This window comes from Schistocerca gregaria, unplaced genomic scaffold, assembly GCF_023897955.1.
Source record: "Schistocerca gregaria isolate iqSchGreg1 unplaced genomic scaffold, iqSchGreg1.2 ptg000653l, whole genome shotgun sequence".
Lineage (NCBI taxonomy): Eukaryota > Metazoa > Arthropoda > Insecta > Orthoptera > Acrididae > Schistocerca > Schistocerca gregaria.
The window spans coordinates 46,633-66,830 of NW_026062037.1; positions in this window are offsets into that span (position 1 = coordinate 46,633).

The following is a 20,198-nucleotide window of genomic DNA, read 5'->3' on the forward strand; positions in this document are numbered from 1 at the left end:
TTCTGTAATCTGTGGACGTTCAGAGTGTTGATGAAACACAGAAATTGCATCGGTATTGAATACAACACGCACCACGAGCTCTTTTCTCCATGGGAGTAATGTCTCAAACTGTCTACGCTTTTATCGATTCCTGGGAGACCAGTAGTAGTTTTCGAAGCACATCTGGAAGCATTCTGTAATCTGTGGACGTTCAGAGTGTTGATGAAACACAGAAATTGCATCGGGATTGAAAACAACACGCACCACGAGCACTTTTCTCCATGGGAGTAATGTCTCAAACTGTCTACGCTTTTATCGATTCCTGGGAGACCAGTAGTAGTTTTCGAAACACATTTGGAGGCACTCTCTAATCTGAAGACGTTCAGAGTGTTGATGAAACAGAGAAATTGCATCGGGATTGAATACAACACGCAGCATGCGCACTTATCTCCATGTGAGTAATGTCTCAAACTGTCTACGCTTTAACGATTCCTGGGAGACCAGTAGTAGTTTTCGAAGCACATCTGGAAGCATTCTGTAATCTGTGGACGTTCAGAGTGTTGATGAAACACAGAAATTGCATCGGGATTGAATACAACACGCACCACGAGCACTTTTCTCCTTGGGAGTAATGTCTCAAACTGTCTACGCTTTTATCGATTCCTGGGAGACCAGTAGCAGTTTTCGAAACCCATTTGGAGGCACTCTCTAATCTGTAGACGTTCAGAGTGTTGATGAAACACAGAAATTGCATCGGGATTGAGTATAACACGCACCATGCGCACTTTTCTCCATGGGAGTAATGTCTCAAACTGTCTACGCTTCTATCGATTCCTGGGAGACCTGTAGTAGTTTTCTAAACACATTTTGAGGCATTCTGTAATCTGTGGACGTTCAGAGTGTTGATGAAACACAGAAATTGCATCGGGATTGAATATAACACGCACCATGCGCACTTTTCTCCATGAGAGTAATGTCTCAAAGTGTCTACGCTTTTATCGATTGCTGGGAGACCAGTAGTAGTTTTCGAAACACATTTGGAGGCACTCTCTAATCTGAAGACGTTCAGAGTGTTGATGAAACAGAGAAATTGCATCGGGATTGAATACAACATGCAGCATGCGCACTTATCTCCATGTGAGTAATGTCTCAAACTGTCTACGCTTTTATCGATTCCTGGGAGACCAGTAGTAGTTTTCGAAGCACATCTGGAAGCATTCTGTAATCTGTGGACGTTCAGAGTGTTGATGAAACACAGAAATTGCATCGGGATTGAATACAACACGCACCACGAGCACTTTTCTCCATGGGAGTAATGTCTCAAACTGTCTACGCTTTTATCGATTCCTGGGAGACCAGTAGTAGTTTTCGAAACCCATTTGGAGGCACTCTCCAATCTGAGGACGTTCAGAGTGTTGATGAAACACAGAAATTGCATCGGGATTGAATATAACACGCACCATGAGCACTTTTCTCCATGGGAGTAATGTCTCAAACTGTCTACGCTTTTATCGATTCCTTGGAGACCAGTAGTAGTTTTCTAAACACATTTTGAGGCATTCTGTAATCTGAGGCATTCTGTAATCTGTGGACGTTCAGAGTGTTGATGAAACACAGAAATTTCATCGGGATTGAATATAACACGCACCATGAGCACTTTTCTCCATGGGAGTAATGTCTCAAACTGTCTACGCTTTTATCGATTCCTGGGAGACCAGTAGTAGTTTTCTAAACACATTTTGAGGCATTCTGTAATCTGTGGACGTTCAGAGTGTTGATGAAACACAGAAATTGCATCGGGATTGAATATAACACGCACCACGAGCACTTTTCTCCATGGGAGTAATGTCTCAAACTGTCTACGCTTTTATCGATTCCTGGGAGACCAGTAGTAGTTTTCTAAACACATTTTGAGGCATTCTGCAATCTGTGGACGTTCAGAGTGTTGATGAAACACAGAAATTGCATCGGTATTGAATACAACACGCACCACGAGCACTTTTCTCCATGGGAGTAATGTCTCAAAGTGTCTACGCTTTTATCGATTCCTGGGAGACCAGTAGTAGTTTTCGAAGCACATCTGGAAGCATTCTGTAATCTGTGGACGTTCAGAGTGTTGATGAAACACAGAAATTGCATCGGGATTGAAAACAACACGCACCACGAGCACTTTTCTCCATGGGAGTAATGTCTCAAACTGTCTACGCTTTTATCGATTCCTGGGAGACCAGTAGTAGTTTTCGAAACACATTTGGAGGCACTCTCTAATCTGAAGACGTTCAGAGTGTTGATGAAACAGAGAAATTGCATCGGGATTGAATACAACACGCAGCATGCGCACTTATCTCCATGTGAGTAATGTCTCAAACTGTCTACGCTTTTATCGATTCCTGGGAGACCAGTAGTAGTTTTCGAAGCACATCTGGAAGCATTCTGTAATCTGTGGACGTTCAGAGTGTTGATGAAACACAGAAATAGCATCGGGATTGAATACAACACGCACCACGAGCACTTTTCTCCTTGGTTGTAATGTCTCAAACTGTCTACGCTTTTATCGATTCCTGGGAGACCAGTAGTAGTTTTCGAAACCCATTTGGAGGCACTCTCTAATCTGTAGACGTTCAGAGTGTTGATGAAACACAGAAATTGCATCGGGATTGAGTATAACACGCACCATGCGCACTTTTCTCCATGGGAGTAATGTCTCAAACTGTCTACGCTTCTGTCGATTCCTGGGAGACCTGTAGTTGTTTTCTAAACACATTTTGAGGCATTCTGTAATCTGTGGACGTTCAGAGTGTTGATGAAACACAGAAATTGCATCGGGATTGAATATAACACGCACCATGCGCACTTTTCTCCATGGGAGTAATGTCTCAAAGTGTCTACGCTTTTATCGATTCCTGGGAGACCAGTAGTAGTTTTCGAATTACATTTGAAGGCATTCTGTAATCTGTGGACGTTCAGAGTGTTGATGAAACACAGAAATTGCATCGGGATTGAATACAACACGCAGCATGCGCACTTATCTCCATGTGAGTAATGTCTCAAACTGTCTACGCATTTATCGATTCCTGGGAGACCAGTAGTAGTTTTCGAAGCACATCTGGAAGCATTCTGTAATCTGTGGACGTTCAGAGTGTTGATGAAACACAGAAATTGCATCGGGATTGAATACAACACGCACCATGCGCACTTTTCTCCATGGGAGTAATGTCTCAAAGTGTCTACGCTTTTATCGATTCCTGGGAGACCAGTAGTAGTTTTCGAAGCACATCTTGAAGCATTCTGTAATCTGTGGACGTTCAGAGTGTTGATGAAACACAGAAATTGCATCGGGATTGAATGCAACACGCACCATGCGCACTTTTCTCCATGGGACTAATGTCTCAAAGTGTCTAAGCTTTTATCGATTCCTGGGAGACCAGTAGTAGTTTTCGAAATACATTTTGAGGCATTCTGTAATCTTTGGACGTTCAGAGTGTTGATGAAACACAGAAATTGCATCGGTATTGAATATAACACGCACCACGAGCACTTTTCTCCATGGGAGTAATGTCTCAAACTGTCTACGCTTTTATCGATTCCTGGGAGACCAGTAGTAGTTTTCGAAACACATTTGGAGGCATTTTGTAATCTGTGGACGTTCAGAGTGTTGATGAAACACAGAAATTCCATCGGGATTGAATACAACACGCACCATGCGCACTTTTCTCCATGGGAGTAATGTCTCAAACTGTCTACGCTTTTATCGATTCCTGGGAGACCAGTAGTAGTTTTCGAAACAGATTTTGAGGCATTTTGTAATCTGTGGACGTTCAGAGTGTTGATGAAACACAGAAACTTCATAGGGATTGAATACAACACGCAACATGCGCACTTTTCTCCATGGGAGTAATGTCTCAAAGTGTCTACGCTTTTATCGATTCCTGGGAGACCAGTAGTAGTTTTCTAAACACATTTTGAGGCATTCTGTAATCTGTGGACGTTCAGAGTGTTGATGAAACAGGGAAATTGCATCGGGATTGAATATAACACGCACCATGAGCACTTTTCTCCATGGGAGTAATGTCTCAAACTGTCTTTGCTTTTATCGATTCCTGGGAGACCAGTAGTAGTTTTCTAAATACATTTTGAGGCATTCTGTAATCTGTGGACGTTCAGAGTGTTGATGAAACACAGAATTGCATCGGGATTGAATATAACACGCACCACGAGCACTTTTCTCCATGGGAGTAATGTCTCAAACTGTCTACGCTTTTATCGATCCTTGGAAGCCAATAGTAGTTTTCTAAACACATTTTGAGGCATTCTGTAATCTGTGGACGTTCAGAGTGTTGATGAAACACAGAAATTGCATCGGTATTGAATATAACACGCACCACGAGCACATTTCTCCATGGGAGTAATGTCTCAAACTGTCTACGCTTTTATCGATTCCTGGAAGACCAGTAGTAGTTTTCTAAACACATTTTGAGGCATTCTGTAATCTGTGGACGTTCAGAGTGTTGATGAAACACAGAAATTGCATCGGGATTGAATACAACACGCACCATGCGCACTTTTCTCCATGGGAGTAATGTCTCACAGTGTCTACGCTTTTATCGATTCCTGGGAGACCAGTAGTAGTTTTCTAAACACATTTTGAGGCATTCTGTAATCTGTGGACATTCAGAGTGTTGATGAAACACAGAAATGGCATCGGGATTGAATATAACACGCACCATGCGCACTTTTCTCCATGGGAGTAATGTCTCAAACTGTCTACGCTTTTATCGATTCCTGGGAGGCCAGTAGTAGTTTTCGAAACACATTTGGAGGCATTTTGTAATCTGTGGACGTTCAGAGTGTTGATGAAACACAGAAATTGCATCGGTATTGAATACAACACGCACCATGCGCACTTTCCTCCATGGGAGTAATGTCTCAAACTGTCTACGCTTTTATCGATTCCTGGGAGACCAGTAGTAGTTTTCGAAGCTCATCTGGAAGCATTCTGTAATCTGTGGACGTTCAGAGTGTTGATGAAACACAGAAATTGCATCGGGATTGAATACAACACGCACCACGAGCACTTTTCTCCATGGGAGTAATGTCTCAAACTGTCTACGATTTTATCGATTCCTGGGAGACCTGTAGTAGTTTTCTAAACACATTTTGAGGCATTCTGTAATCTGTGGACGTTCAGAGTGTTGATGAAACACAGAAATTGCATCGGGATTGAATATAACACGCACCATGCGCACTTTTCTCCTTGGGAGTAATGTCTCAATGTGTCTACGCTTTTATCGATTCCTGGGAGACCAGTAGTAGTTTTCGAAGCACATCTGGAAGCCTTCTGAAATCTGTGGACGTTCAGAGTGTTGATGAAACACAGAAATTGCATCGGGATTGAATACAACGCGCACCACGAGCACTTTTCTCCATGGGAGTAATGTCTCAAACTGTGTACGCTCTTATCGATTCCTGGGAGACCAGTAGTAGTTTTCGAAACACATTTGGAGGCACTCTCTAATCTGTAGACGTTCAGAGTGTTGATGAAACACAGAAATTGCATCGAGATTGAGTATAACACGCTCCATGCGCACTTTTCTCCATGGGAGTAATGTCTCAAACTGTCTACGCTTTTATCGATTCCTGGGAGACCTGTAGTAGTTTTCTAAACACATTTTGAGGCATTCTGTAATCTGTGGACGTTCAGAGTGTTGATGAAACGGAGAAATTGCATCGGGATTGAATAGAACACGCAGCATGCGCACTTATCTCCATGTGAGTAATGTCTCAAACTGTCTACGCTTTTATCGATTCCTGGGAGACCAGTAGTAGTTTTCGAAGCACATCTGGAAGCATTCTGTAATCCGAGGACGTTCAGAGTGTTGATGAAACACAGAAATTGCATCGGGATTGAATACAACACGCACCATGCGCACTTTTCTCCATGGGAGTAATGTCTCAAACTGTCTACGCTTTTATCGATTCCTGGGAGACCAGTAGTAGTTTTCGAAACACATTTGGAGGCATTTTGTAATCTGTGGACGTTCAGAGTGTTGATGAAACACAGAAATTGCATCGGGATTGAATACAACACGCACCATGCGCACTTTTCTCCATGGGAGTAATGTCTCAAACTGTCTACGCTTTTATCGATTCCTGGGAGACCAGTAGTAGTTTTCCAAACACATTTTGAGGCATTCTGTAATCTGTGGACGTTCAGAGTGTTGTTGAAACACAGAAATTGCATCGGTATTGAATACAACATGCACCACGAGCACTTTTCTCCATGGGAGTAATGTCTCAAACTGTCTACGCTTTTATCGATTCCTGGGAGACCAGTAGTAGTTTTCTAAACACATTTTGAGGCATTCTGTAGTCTGTGGACATTCAGAGTGTTGATGAAACACAGAAATTGCATCGGGATTGAATATAACACGCACCATGAGCACTTTTCTCCATGGGAGTAATGTCTCAAACTGTCTACGCTTTTATCGATTCCTGGGAGACCAGTAGTAGTTTTCGAAACACATTTGGAGGTATTTTGTAATCTGTGGACGTTCAGAGTGTTGATGAAACACAGAAACTGCATCGGGATTGAATACAACACGCAACATGCGCACTTTTCTCCATGGCAGTAATGTCTCAAAGTGTCTACGCTTTTATCGATTCCTGGGAGACCAGTAGTAGTTTTCTAAACACATTTTGAGGCATTCTGTAATCTGTGGACGTTCAGAGTGTTGATGAAACACAGAAATTGCATCGGGATTGAATATAACACGCATCATGAGCACTTTTCTCCATGAGAGTAATGTCTCAAACTGTCTACGCTTTTATCGATTCCTGGGAGACCAGTAGTAGTTTTCTAAACACATTTTGAGGCATTCTGTAATCTGTGGATGTTCAGAGTGTTGATGAAACACAGAAATTGCATCGGTATTGAATACAACACGCACCACGACCACTTTTCTCCATGGGAGTAATGTCTCAAACTGTCTACGCTTTTAACGATTCCTGGGAGACCGGTAGTAGTTTTCTAAACACATTTTGAGGCATTCTGTAATCTGTGGACGTTCAGAGTGTTGATGAAACACAGAAATTGCATCGGGATTGAATATAACATGCACCATGAGCACTTTTCTCCATGGGAGTAATGTCTCAAACTGTCTACGCTTTTAACGATTCCTGGGAGACCGGTAGTAGTTTTCTAAACACATTTTGAGGCATTCTGTAATCTGTGGACGTTCAGAGTGTTGATGAAACACAGAAATTGCATCGGGATTGAATATAACATGCACCATGAGCACTTTTCTCCATGGGAGTAATGTCTCAAACTGTCTACGCTTTTATCGATTCCTGTGAGACCAGTAGTAGTTTTCGAAACACATTTGGAGGCAATTTGTAATCTGTGGACGTTCAGAGTGTTGTTGAAACACAGAAATTCCATCGGGATTGAATACAACACGCACCACGAGCACTTTTCTCCATGGGAGTAATGTCTCAAACTGTCTACGATTTTATCGATTCCTGGGAGACCAGTAATAGTTTTCTAAACACATTTTGAGGCATTCTGTAATCTGTGGACGTTCAGAGTGTTGATGAAACACAGAAATTGCATCGGTATTGAATACAACACGCACCACGAGCACATTTCTCCATGGGAGTAATGTCTCAAACTGTCTACGCTTTTATCGATTCCTGGGAGACCAGTAGTAGTTTTCTAAACACATTTTGAGGCATTCTGTAATCTGTGGACATTCAGAGTGTTGATGAAACACAGAAATGGCATCGGGATTGAATATAACACGCACCATGCGCCCTTTTCTCCATGGGAGTAATGTCTCAAAGTGTCTACGCTTTTATCGAATCCTGGGAGGCCAGTAGTAGCTTTCGAAATACATTTGGAGGCATTCTGTAATCTGTGGACGTTCAGAGTGTTGATGAAACACAGAAATTGCATCGGTATTGAATACAACACGCACCATGAGCACTTTCCTCCATGGGAGTAATGTCTCAAACTGTCTACGCTTTTATCGATTCCTGGGAGACCAGTAGTAGTTTTCGAAGCACATCTGGAAGCATTCTGAAATCTGTGGACATTCAGAGTGTTGATGAAACACAGAAATTGCATCGGGATTGAATACAACACGCACCACGAGCACTTTTCTCCATAGGAGTAATGTCTCAAACTGTCTACGCTTTTATCGATTCCTGGGAGACCAGTAGTAGTTTTCGAAACACATTTGGAGGCACTCTCTAATCTGTAGACGTTCAGAGTGTTGATGAAACACAGAAATTGCATCGGGATTGAGTATAACACGCACCATGCGCACTTTTCTCCATGGGAGTAATGTCTCAAACTGTCTACGCTTTTATCGATTCCTGGGAGACCAGTAGTAGTTTTCGAAACACATTTGGAGGTATTTTGTAATCTGTGGACGTTCAGAGTGTTAATGAAACACAGAAACTGCATCGGGATTGAATACAACACGCTACAATCGCACTTTTCTCCATGGGAGTAATGTCTCAAAGTGTCTACGCTTTTATCGATTCCTGGGAGACCAGTAGTAGTTTTCTAAACACATTTTGAGGCATTCTGTAATCTGTGGACGTTCAGAGTGTTGATGAAACACAGAAATTGCATCGGGATTGAATATAACACGCACCATGAGCACTTTTCTCCATGGGAGTAATGTCTCAAACTGTCTACGCTTTTATCGATTCCTGGGAGACCAGTAGTAGTTTTCTAAACACATTTTGAGGCATTCTGTAATCTGTGGACGTTCAGAGTGTTGATGACACACAGAAATTGCATCGGTATTGAATACAACACGCACCACGACCACTTTTCTCCATGGGAGTAATGTCTCAAACTCTCTACGCTTTTAACGATTCCTGGGAGACCGGTAGTAGTTTTCTAAACACATTTTGAGGCATTCTGTAATCTGTGGACGTTCAGAGTGTTGATGAAACACAGAAATTGCATCGGGATTGAATATAACATGCACCATGAGCACTTTTCTCCATGGGAGTAATGTCTCAAACTGTCTACGCTTTTAACGATTCCTGGGTGACCGGTAGTAGTTTTCTAAACACATTTTGAGGCATTCTGTAATCTGTGGACGTTCAGAGTGTTGATGAAACACAGAAATTGCATCGGGATTGAATATAACACACACCACGAGCACTTTTCTCCATGGAAGTAATGTCTCAAACTGTCTACGCTTTTATCGATTCCTGGGAGACCAGTAGTAGTTTTCGAAGCACATCTAGAAGCATTCTGTAATCTGTGGACGTTCAGAGTGTTGATGAAACACAGAAATTGCATCGGGATTGAATATAACACGCACCATGCGCACTTTTCTCCATGGGAGTAATGTCTCAAACTGTCTACGATTTTATCGATTCCTGGGAGACCAGTAGTAGTTTTCTAAACACATTTTGAGGCATTCTTTAATCTGTGGACGTTCAGAGTGTTGATGAAACACAGAAATTGCATCGGGATTGAATACAACACGCACCATGCGCACTTTTCTCCATGGGAGTAATGTCTCAAACTGTCTACGATTTTATCGATTCCTGGGAGACCAGTAGTAGTTTTCTAAACACATTTTGAGGCATTCTTTAATCTGTGGACGTTCAGAGTGTTGATGAAACACAGAAATTGCATCGGGATTGAATACAACACGCACCACGAGCACTTTTCTCCATGGGAGTAATGTCTCAAACTGTCTACGATTTTATCGATTCCTGGGAGACCAGTAGTAGTTTTCTAAACACATTTTGAGGCATTCTTTAATCTGTGGACGTTCAGAGTGTTGATGAAACACAGAAATTGCATCGGGATTGAATACAACACGCACCATGCGCACTTTTCTCCATGGAAGTAATGTCTCAAACTGTCTACGATTTTATCGATTCCTGGGAGACCAGTAGTAGTTTTCTAAACACATTTTGAGGCATTCTGTAATCTGTGGACGTTCAGAGTGTTGATGAAACACAGAAATTGCATCGGGATTGAATACAACACGCACCACGAGCACTTTTCTCCATGGGAGTAATGTCTCAAACTGTCTACGCTTTTATCGATTCCTGGGAGACCAGTAGTAGTTTTCTAAACACATTTTGAGGCATTCTGTAATCTGTGGACGTTCAGAGTGTTGATGAAACACAGAAATTGCATCGGGATTGAATATAACACGCACCATGAGCACTTTTCTCCATGGGAGTAATGTCTCAAACTGTCTACGCTTTTATCGATTCCTGGGAGACCAGTAGTAGTTTTCTAAACACATTTTGAGGCATTCTGTAATCTGTGGACGTTCAGAGTGTTGATGACACACAGAAATTGCATCGGTATTGAATACAACACGCACCACGACCACTTTTCTCCATGGGAGTAATGTCTCAAACTCTCTACGCTTTTAACGATTCCTGGGAGACCGGTAGTAGTTTTCTAAACACATTTTGAGGCATTCTGTAATCTGTGGACGTTCAGAGTGTTGATGAAACACAGAAATTGCATCGGGATTGAATATAACATGCACCATGAGCACTTTTCTCCATGGGAGTAATGTCTCAAACTGTCTACGCTTTTAACGATTCCTGGGTGACCGGTAGTAGTTTTCTAAACACATTTTGAGGCATTCTGTAATCTGTGGACGTTCAGAGTGTTGATGAAACACAGAAATTGCATCGGGATTGAATATAACACACACCACGAGCACTTTTCTCCATGGAAGTAATGTCTCAAACTGTCTACGCTTTTATCGATTCCTGGGAGACCAGTAGTAGTTTTCGAAGCACATCTAGAAGCATTCTGTAATCTGTGGACGTTCAGAGTGTTGATGAAACACAGAAATTGCATCGGGATTGAATATAACACGCACCATGCGCACTTTTCTCCATGGGAGTAATGTCTCAAACTGTCTACGCTTTTATCGATTCCTGGGAGACCAGTAGTAGTTTTCGAAACACATTTGGAGGTATTTTGTAATCTGTGGACGTTCAGAGTGTTGATGAAACACAGAAACTGCATCGGGATTGAATACAACACGCAACAATCGCACTTTTCTCCATGGGAGTAATGTCTCAAAGTGTCTACGCTTTTATCGATTCCTGGGAGACCAGTAGTAGTTTTCTAAACACATTTTGAGGCATTCTGTAATCTGTGGACGTTCAGAGTGTTGATGAAACACAGAAATTGCATCGGGATTGAATATAACACGCACCATGAGCACTTTTCTCCATGGGAGTAATGTCTCAAACTGTCTACGCTTTTATCGATTCCTGGGAGACCAGTAGTAGTTTTCTAAACACATTTTGAGGCATTCTGTAATCTGTGGACGTTCAGAGTGTTGATGACACACAGAAATTGCATCGGTATTGAATACAACACGCACCACGACCACTTTTCTCCATGGGAGTAATGTCTCAAACTCTCTACGCTTTTAACGATTCCTGGGAGACCGGTAGTAGTTTTCTAAACACATTTTGAGGCATTCTGTAATCTGTGGACGTTCAGAGTGTTGATGAAACACAGAAATTGCATCGGGATTGAATATAACATGCACCATGAGCACTTTTCTCCATGGGAGTAATGTCTCAAACTGTCTACGCTTTTAACGATTCCTGGGTGACCGGTAGTAGTTTTCTAAACACATTTTGAGGCATTCTGTAATCTGTGGACGTTCAGAGTGTTGATGAAACACAGAAATTGCATCGGGATTGAATATAACACACACCACGAGCACTTTTCTCCATGGAAGTAATGTCTCAAACTGTCTACGCTTTTATCGATTCCTGGGAGACCAGTAGTAGTTTTCGAAGCACATCTAGAAGCATTCTGTAATCTGTGGACGTTCAGAGTGTTGATGAAACACAGAAATTGCATCGGGATTGAATATAACACGCACCATGCGCACTTTTCTCCATGGGAGTAATGTCTCAAACTGTCTACGATTTTATCGATTCCTGGGAGACCAGTAGTAGTTTTCTAAACACATTTTGAGGCATTCTGTAATCTGTGGACGTTCAGAGTGATGATGAAACACAGAAATTGCATCGGGATTGAATACAACACGCACCACGAGCACATTTCTCCATGGGAGTAATGTCTCAAACTGTCTACGATTTTATCGATTCCTGGGAGACCAGTAGTAGTTTTCTAAACACATTTTGAGGCATTCTTTAATCTGTGGACGTTCAGAGTGTTGATGAAACACAGAAATTGCATCGGGATTGAATACAACACGCACCACGAGCACTTTTCTCCATGGGAGTAATGTCTCAAACTGTCTACGATTTTATCGATTCCTGGGAGACCAGTAGTAGTTTTCTAAACACATTTTGAGGCATTCTTTAATCTGTGGACGTTCAGAGTGTTGATGAAACACAGAAATTGCATCGGGATTGAATACAACACGCACCATGCGCACTTTTCTCCATGGGAGTAATGTCTCAAACTGTCTACGATTTTATCGATTCCTGGGAGACCAGTAGTAGTTTTCTAAACACATTTTGAGGCATTCTGTAATCTGTGGACGTTCAGAGTGTTGATGAAACACAGAAATTGCATCGGGATTGAATACAACACGCACCACGAGCACTTTTCTCCATGGGAGTAATGTCTCAAACTGTCTACGCTTTTATCGATTCCTGGGAGACCAGTAGTAGTTTTCTAAACACATTTTGAGGCATTCTGTAATCTGTGGACGTTCAGAGTGTTGATGAAACACAGAAATTGCATCGGGATTGAATATAACATGCACCATGAGCACTTTTCTCCATGGGAGTAATGTCTCAAACTGTCTACGCTTTTATCGATTCCTGGGAGACCAGTAGTAGTTTTCTAAACACATTTTGAGGCATTCTGTAATCTGTGGACGTTCAGAGTGTTGATGAAACACAGAAATTGCATCGGGATTGAATACAACACGCACCACGAGCACTTTTCTCCATGGGAGTAATGTCTCAAACTGTCTACGCTTTTATCGATTCCTGGGAGACCAGTAGTAGTTTTCTAAACACATTTGGAGGTATTTTGTAATCTGTGGACGTTCAGAGTGTTGATGAAACACAGAAACTGCATCGGGATTGAATACAACACGCAACAATCGCACTTTTCTCCATGGGAGTAATGTCTCAAAGTGTCTACGCTTTTATCGATTCCTGGGAGACCAGTAGTAGTTTTCTAAACACATTTTGAGGCATTCTGTAATCTGTGGACGTTCAGAGTGTTGATGAAACACAGAAATTGCATCGGGATTGAATATAACACGCACCATGAGCACTTTTCTCCATGGGAGTAATGTCTCAAACTGTCTACGCTTTTATCGATTCCTGGGAGACCAGTAGTAGTTTTCTAAACACATTTTGAGGCATTCTGTAATCTGTGGACGTTCAGAGTGTTGATGACACACAGAAATTGCATCGGTATTGAATACAACACGCACCACGACCACTTTTCTCCATGGGAGTAATGTCTCAAACTCTCTACGCTTTTAACGATTCCTGGGAGACCGGTAGTAGTTTTCTAAACACATTTTGAGGCATTCTGTAATCTGTGGACGTTCAGAGTGTTGATGAAACACAGAAATTGCATCGGGATTGAATATAACATGCACCATGAGCACTTTTCTCCATGGGAGTAATGTCTCAACCTGTCTACGCTTTTAACGATTCCTGGGTGACCGGTAGTAGTTTTCTAAACACATTTTGAGGCATTCTGTAATCTGTGGACGTTCAGAGTGTTGATGAAACACAGAAATTGCATCGGGATTGAATATAACACACACCACGAGCACTTTTCTCCATGGAAGTAATGTCTCAAACTGTCTACGCTTTTATCGATTCCTGGGAGACCAGTAGTAGTTTTCGAAGCACATCTAGAAGCATTCTGTAATCTGTGGACGTTCAGAGTGTTGATGAAACACAGAAATTGCATCGGGATTGAATATAACACGCACCATGCGCACTTTTCTCCATGGGAGTAATGTCTCAAACTGTCTACGATTTTATCGATTCCTGGGAGACCAGTAGTAGTTTTCTAAACACATTTTGAGGCATTCTGTAATCTGTGGACGTTCAGAGTGATGATGAAACACAGAAATTGCATCGGGATTAAATACAACACGCACCACGAGCACATTTCTCCATGGGAGTAATGTCTCAAACTGTCTACGATTTTATCGATTCCTGGGAGACCAGTAGTAGTTTTCTAAACACATTTTGAGGCATTCTTTAATCTGTGGACGTTCAGAGTGTTGATGACACACAGAAATTGCATCGGTATTGAATACAACACGCACCACGACCACTTTTCTCCATGGGAGTAATGTCTCAAACTCTCTACGCTTTTAACGATTCCTGGGAGACCGGTAGTAGTTTTCTAAACACATTTTGAGGCATTCTGTAATCTGTGGACGTTCAGAGTGTTGATGAAACACAGAAATTGCATCGGGATTGAATATAACATGCACCATGAGCACTTTTCTCCATGGGAGTAATGTCTCAACCTGTCTACGCTTTTAACGATTCCTGGGTGACCGGTAGTAGTTTTCTAAACACATTTTGAGGCATTCTGTAATCTGTGGACGTTCAGAGTGTTGATGAAACACAGAAATTGCATCGGGATTGAATATAACACACACCACGAGCACTTTTCTCCATGGAAGTAATGCCTCAAACTGTCTACGCTTTTATCGATTCCTGGGAGACCAGTAGTAGTTTTCTAAACACATTTTGAGGCATTCTGTAATCTGTGGACGTTCAGAGTGTTGATGAAACACAGAAATTGCATCGGGATTGAATATAACATGCACCATGAGCACTTTTCTCCATGGGAGTAATGTCTCAACCTGTCTACGCTTTTAACGATTCCTGGGTGACCGGTAGTAGTTTTCTAAACACATTTTGAGGCATTCTGTAATCTGTGGACGTTCAGAGTGATGATGAAACACAGAAATTGCATCGGGATTGAATACAACACGCACCACGAGCACATTTCTCCATGGGAGTAATGTCTCAAACTGTCTACGATTTTATCGATTCCTGGGAGACCAGTAGTAGTTTTCTAAACACATTTTGAGGCATTCTTTAATCTGTGGACGTTCAGAGTGTTGATGAAACACAGAAATTGCATCGGGATTGAATACAACACGCACCACGAGCACTTTTCTCCATGGGAGTAATGTCTCAAACTGTCTACGATTTTATCGATTCCTGGGAGACCAGTAGTAGTTTTCTAAACACATTTTGAGGCATTCTTTAATCTGTGGACGTTCAGAGTGTTGATGAAACACAGAAATTGCATCGGGATTGAATACAACACGCACCATGCGCACTTTTCTCCATGGGAGTAATGTCTCAAACTGTCTACGATTTTATCGATTCCTGGGAGACCAGTAGTAGTTTTCTAAACACATTTTGAGGCATTCTGTAATCTGTGGACGTTCAGAGTGTTGATGAAACACAGAAATTGCATCGGGATTGAATACAACACGCACCACGAGCACTTTTCTCCATGGGAGTAATGTCTCAAACTGTCTACGCTTTTATCGATTCCTGGGAGACCAGTAGTAGTTTTCTAAACACATTTTGAGGCATTCTGTAATCTGTGGACGTTCAGAGTGTTGATGAAACACAGAAATTGCATCGGGATTGAATATAACATGCACCATGAGCACTTTTCTCCATGGGAGTAATGTCTCAAACTGTCTACACTTTTATCGATTCCTGGGAGACCAGTAGTAGTTTTCAAAATTCATTTTGAGGCATTCTGTAATCTGTGGACGTTCAGAGTGTTGATGAAACACAGAAATTGCATCGGGATTGAATATAACACGCACCACGAGCACTTTTCTCCATGGAAGTAATGTCTCAAACTGTCTACGCTTTTATCGATTCCTGGGAGACCAGTAGTAGTTTTCGAAGCACATCTAGAAGCATTCTGTAATCTGTGGACGTTCAGAGTGTTGATGAAACACAGAAATTGCATCGGGATTGAATATAACACACACCATGCGCACTTTTCTCCATGGGAGTAATGTCTCAAACTGTCTACGATTTTATCGATTCCTGGGAGACCAGTAGTAGTTTTCTAAACACATTTTGAGGCATTCTGTAATCTGTGGACGTTCAGAGTGTTGATGAAACACAGAAATTGCATCTGGATTGAATACAACACGCACCACGAGCACTTTTCTCCATGGGAGTAATGTCTCAAACTGTCTACGATTTTATCGATTCTTGGGAGACCAGTAGTAGTTTTCTAAACACATTTTGAGGCATTCATTAATCTGTGGACGTTCAGAGTGTTGATGAAACACAGAAATTGCATCGGGATTGAATACAAAACGCACCAGTCTCAAACTGTCTACGATTTTATCGATTCCTGGGAGACCTGTAGTAGTTTTCTAAACACATTTTGAGGCATTCTGTAATCTGTGGACGTTCAGAGTGTTGATGAAACACAGAAATTGCATCGGTACTGAATATAACACGCACCATGCGCACTTTTCTCCATGGGAGTAATGTCTCAAACTGTCTACGCTTTTATCGATTCCTGGGAGACCAGTAGTAGTTTTCGAAGCACATCTGGAAGCATTCTGAAATCTGTGGACATTCAGAGTGTTGATGAAACACAGAAATTGCATCGGGATTGAATACAACACGCACCACGAGCACTTTTCTCCATGGGAGTAATGTCTCAAAGTGTCTACGCTTTTATCGATTCCTGGGAGACCAGTAGTAGTTTTCTAAACACATTTTGAGGCATTCTGTAATCTGTGGACGTTCAGAGTGTTGATGAAACACAGAAATTGCATCGGGATTGAATATAACACGCACCATGAGCACTTTTCTCCATGGGAGTAATGTCTCAAACTGTCTACGCTTTTATCGATTCCTGGGAGACCAGTAGTAGTTTTCTAAACACATTTTGAGGCATTCTGTAATCTGTGGACGTTCAGAGTGTTGATGACACACAGAAATTGCATCGGTATTGAATACAACACGCACCACGACCACTTTTCTCCATGGGAGTAATGTCTCAAACTCTCTACGCTTTTAACGATTCCTGGGAGACCGGTAGTAGTTTTCTAAACACATTTTGAGGCATTCTGTAATCTGTGGACGTTCAGAGTGTTGATGAAACACAGAAATTGCATCGGGATTGAATATAACATGCACCATGAGCACTTTTCTCCATGGGAGTAATGTCTCAAACTGTCTACGCTTTTAACGATTCCTGGGTGACCGGTAGTAGTTTTCTAAACACATTTTGAGGCATTCTGTAATCTGTGGACGTTCAGAGTGTTGATGAAACACAGAAATTGCATCGGGATTGAATATAACACACACCACGAGCACTTTTCTCCATGGAAGTAATGTCTCAAACTGTCTACGCTTTTATCGATTCCTGGGAGACCAGTAGTAGTTTTCGAAGCACATCTAGAAGCATTCTGTAATCTGTGGACGTTCAGAGTGTTGATGAAACACATAAATTGCATCGGGATTGAATATAACACGCACCATGCGCACTTTTCTCCATGGGAGTAATGTCTCAAACTGTCTACGATTTTATCGATTCCTGGGAGACCAGTAGTAGTTTTCTAAACACATTTTGAGGCATTCTGTAATCTGTGGACGTTCAGAGTGTTGATGAAACACAGAAATTGCATCGGGATTGAATACAACACGCACCACGAGCACTTTTCTCCATGGGAGTAATGTCTCAAAGTGTCTACGATTTTATCGATTCCTGGGAGACCAGTAGTAGTTTTCTAAACCCATTTTGAGGCATTCTGTAACCTGTGGACGTTCAGAGTGTTGATGAAACACAGAAATTGCATCGGGATTGAATATAACACGCACCACGAGCCCTTTTCTCCATGGGAGTAATGTCTCAAACTGTCTACGCTTTTATCGATTCCTGGGAGACCAGTAGTAGTTTTCTAAACACATTTTGAGGCATTCTGTAATCTGTGGACGTTCAGAGTGTTGATGAAACACAGAAATTGCATCGGGATTGAATACAACACGCACCACGAGCACTTTTCTCCATGGGAGTAATATCTCAAACTGTCTACGATTTTATCGATTCCTGGGAGACCAGTAGTAGATTTCTAAACCCATTTTGAGGCATTCTGTAATCTGTGGACGTTCAGAGTGTTGATGAAACACAGAAATTGCATCGGGATTGAATATAACACGCACCACGAGCACTTTTGTCCATGGGAGTAATGTCTCAAACTGCCTACGCTTTTATCGATTCCTGGGAGACCAGTAGTAGTTTTCTAAACACATTTTGAGGCATTCTGTAATCTGTGGACGTTCAGAGTGTTGATGAAACACAGAAATTGCATCGGGATTGAATATAACACGCACCACGAGCACTTTTCACCATGGGAGTAATGTCTCAAACTGTCTACGATTTTATCGATTCCTGGGAGACCAGTAGTAGTTTTCTAAACCCATTTTGAGGCATTCTGTAATCTGTGGACGTTCAGAGTGTTGAAGAAACACAGAAATTGCATCGGGATTGAATATAACACGCACCATGCGCACTTTTCTCCATGGGAGTAATGTCTCAAACTGTCTACGCTTTTATCGATTCCTGGGAGACCAGTAGTAGTTTTCTAAACCCATTTTGAGCATTCTGTAATCTGTGGACGTTCAGAGTGTTGATGAAACACAGAAATTGCATCGGGATTGAATATAACACGCACCACGAGCACTTTTCTCCATGGGAGTAATGTCTCAAACTGTCTACGCTTTTATCGATTCCTGGGAGACCAGTAGTAGTTTCCGAAACAGATTTGGAGGCATTCTGTAATCTGTGGACGTTCAGAGTGTTGATGAAACACAGAAATTGCATCGGGATTGAACACAACACGCACCACGAGCACTTTTCTCCATGGGAGTAATGTCTCAAACTGTCTACCCTTTTATCGATTCCTGGGAGACCAGTAGTAGTTTTCTAAACACATTTTGAGGCATTATGTAATCTGTGGACGTTCAGAGTGTTGATGAAACACAGAAATTGCATCGGGATTGAATATAACACGCACCACGAGCACTTTTCTCCATGGGAGTAATGTCTCAAACTGTCTACGCTTTTATCGATTCCTGGGAGACCAGTAGTAGTTTTCTAAACACATTTTGAGGCATTCTGTAATCTGTGGACGTTCAGAGTGTTGATGAAACACAGAAATTGCATCGGGATTGAATACAACACGCACCATGCGCACTTTTCTCCATGGGAGTAATGTCTCAAACTGACTACGATTTTATCGATTCCTGGGAGACCAGTAGTAGTTTTCTAAACACATTTTGAGGCATTCTGTAATCTGTGGACGTTCAGAGTGTTGATGAAACACAGAAATTGCATCGGGATTGAATACAACACGCACCACGAACACTTTTCTCCATGGGAGTAATGTCTCAAACTGTCTACGATTTTATCGATTCCTGGGAGACCAGTAGTAGTTTTCTAAACACATTTTGAGGCATTCTGTAATCTGTGGACGTTCAGAGTGTTGATGAAACACAGAAATTGCATCGGGATTGAATATAACATGCACCACGAGAACGTTTCTCCATGGGAGTAATGTCTCAAACTGTCTACGCTTTTATCGATTCCTGGGAGACCAGTAGTAGTTTTCTAAACCCATTTTGAGGCATTCTGTAATCTGTGGACGTTCAGAGTGTTGATGAAACACAGAAATTGCATCGGGATTGAATATAACACGCACCACGAGCACTTTTCTCCATGGGAGTAATGTCTCAAACTGTCTACGCTTTTATCGATTCCTGGGAGACCAGTAGTAGTTTTCTAAACACATATTGAGGCATTCTGTAACCTGTGGACGTTCAGAGTGTTGATGAAACACAGAAATTGCATCGGGATTGAATACAACACGCACCATGCGCACTTTTCTCCATGGGAGTAATGTCTCAAACTGTCTACGATTTTATCGATTCCTGGGAGACCAGTAGTAGTTTTCTTAACACATTTTGAGGCATTCTGTAATCTGTGGACGTTCAGAGTGTTGATGAAACACAGAAATTGCATCGGGATTGAATACAACACGCACCATGCGCACTTTTCTCCATGGGAGTAATGTCTCAAACTGTCTACGATTTTATCGATTCCTGGGAGACCAGTAGTAGTTTTCTAAACCCATTTTGAGGCATTCTGTAGTCTGTGGACGTTCAGAGTGTTGATG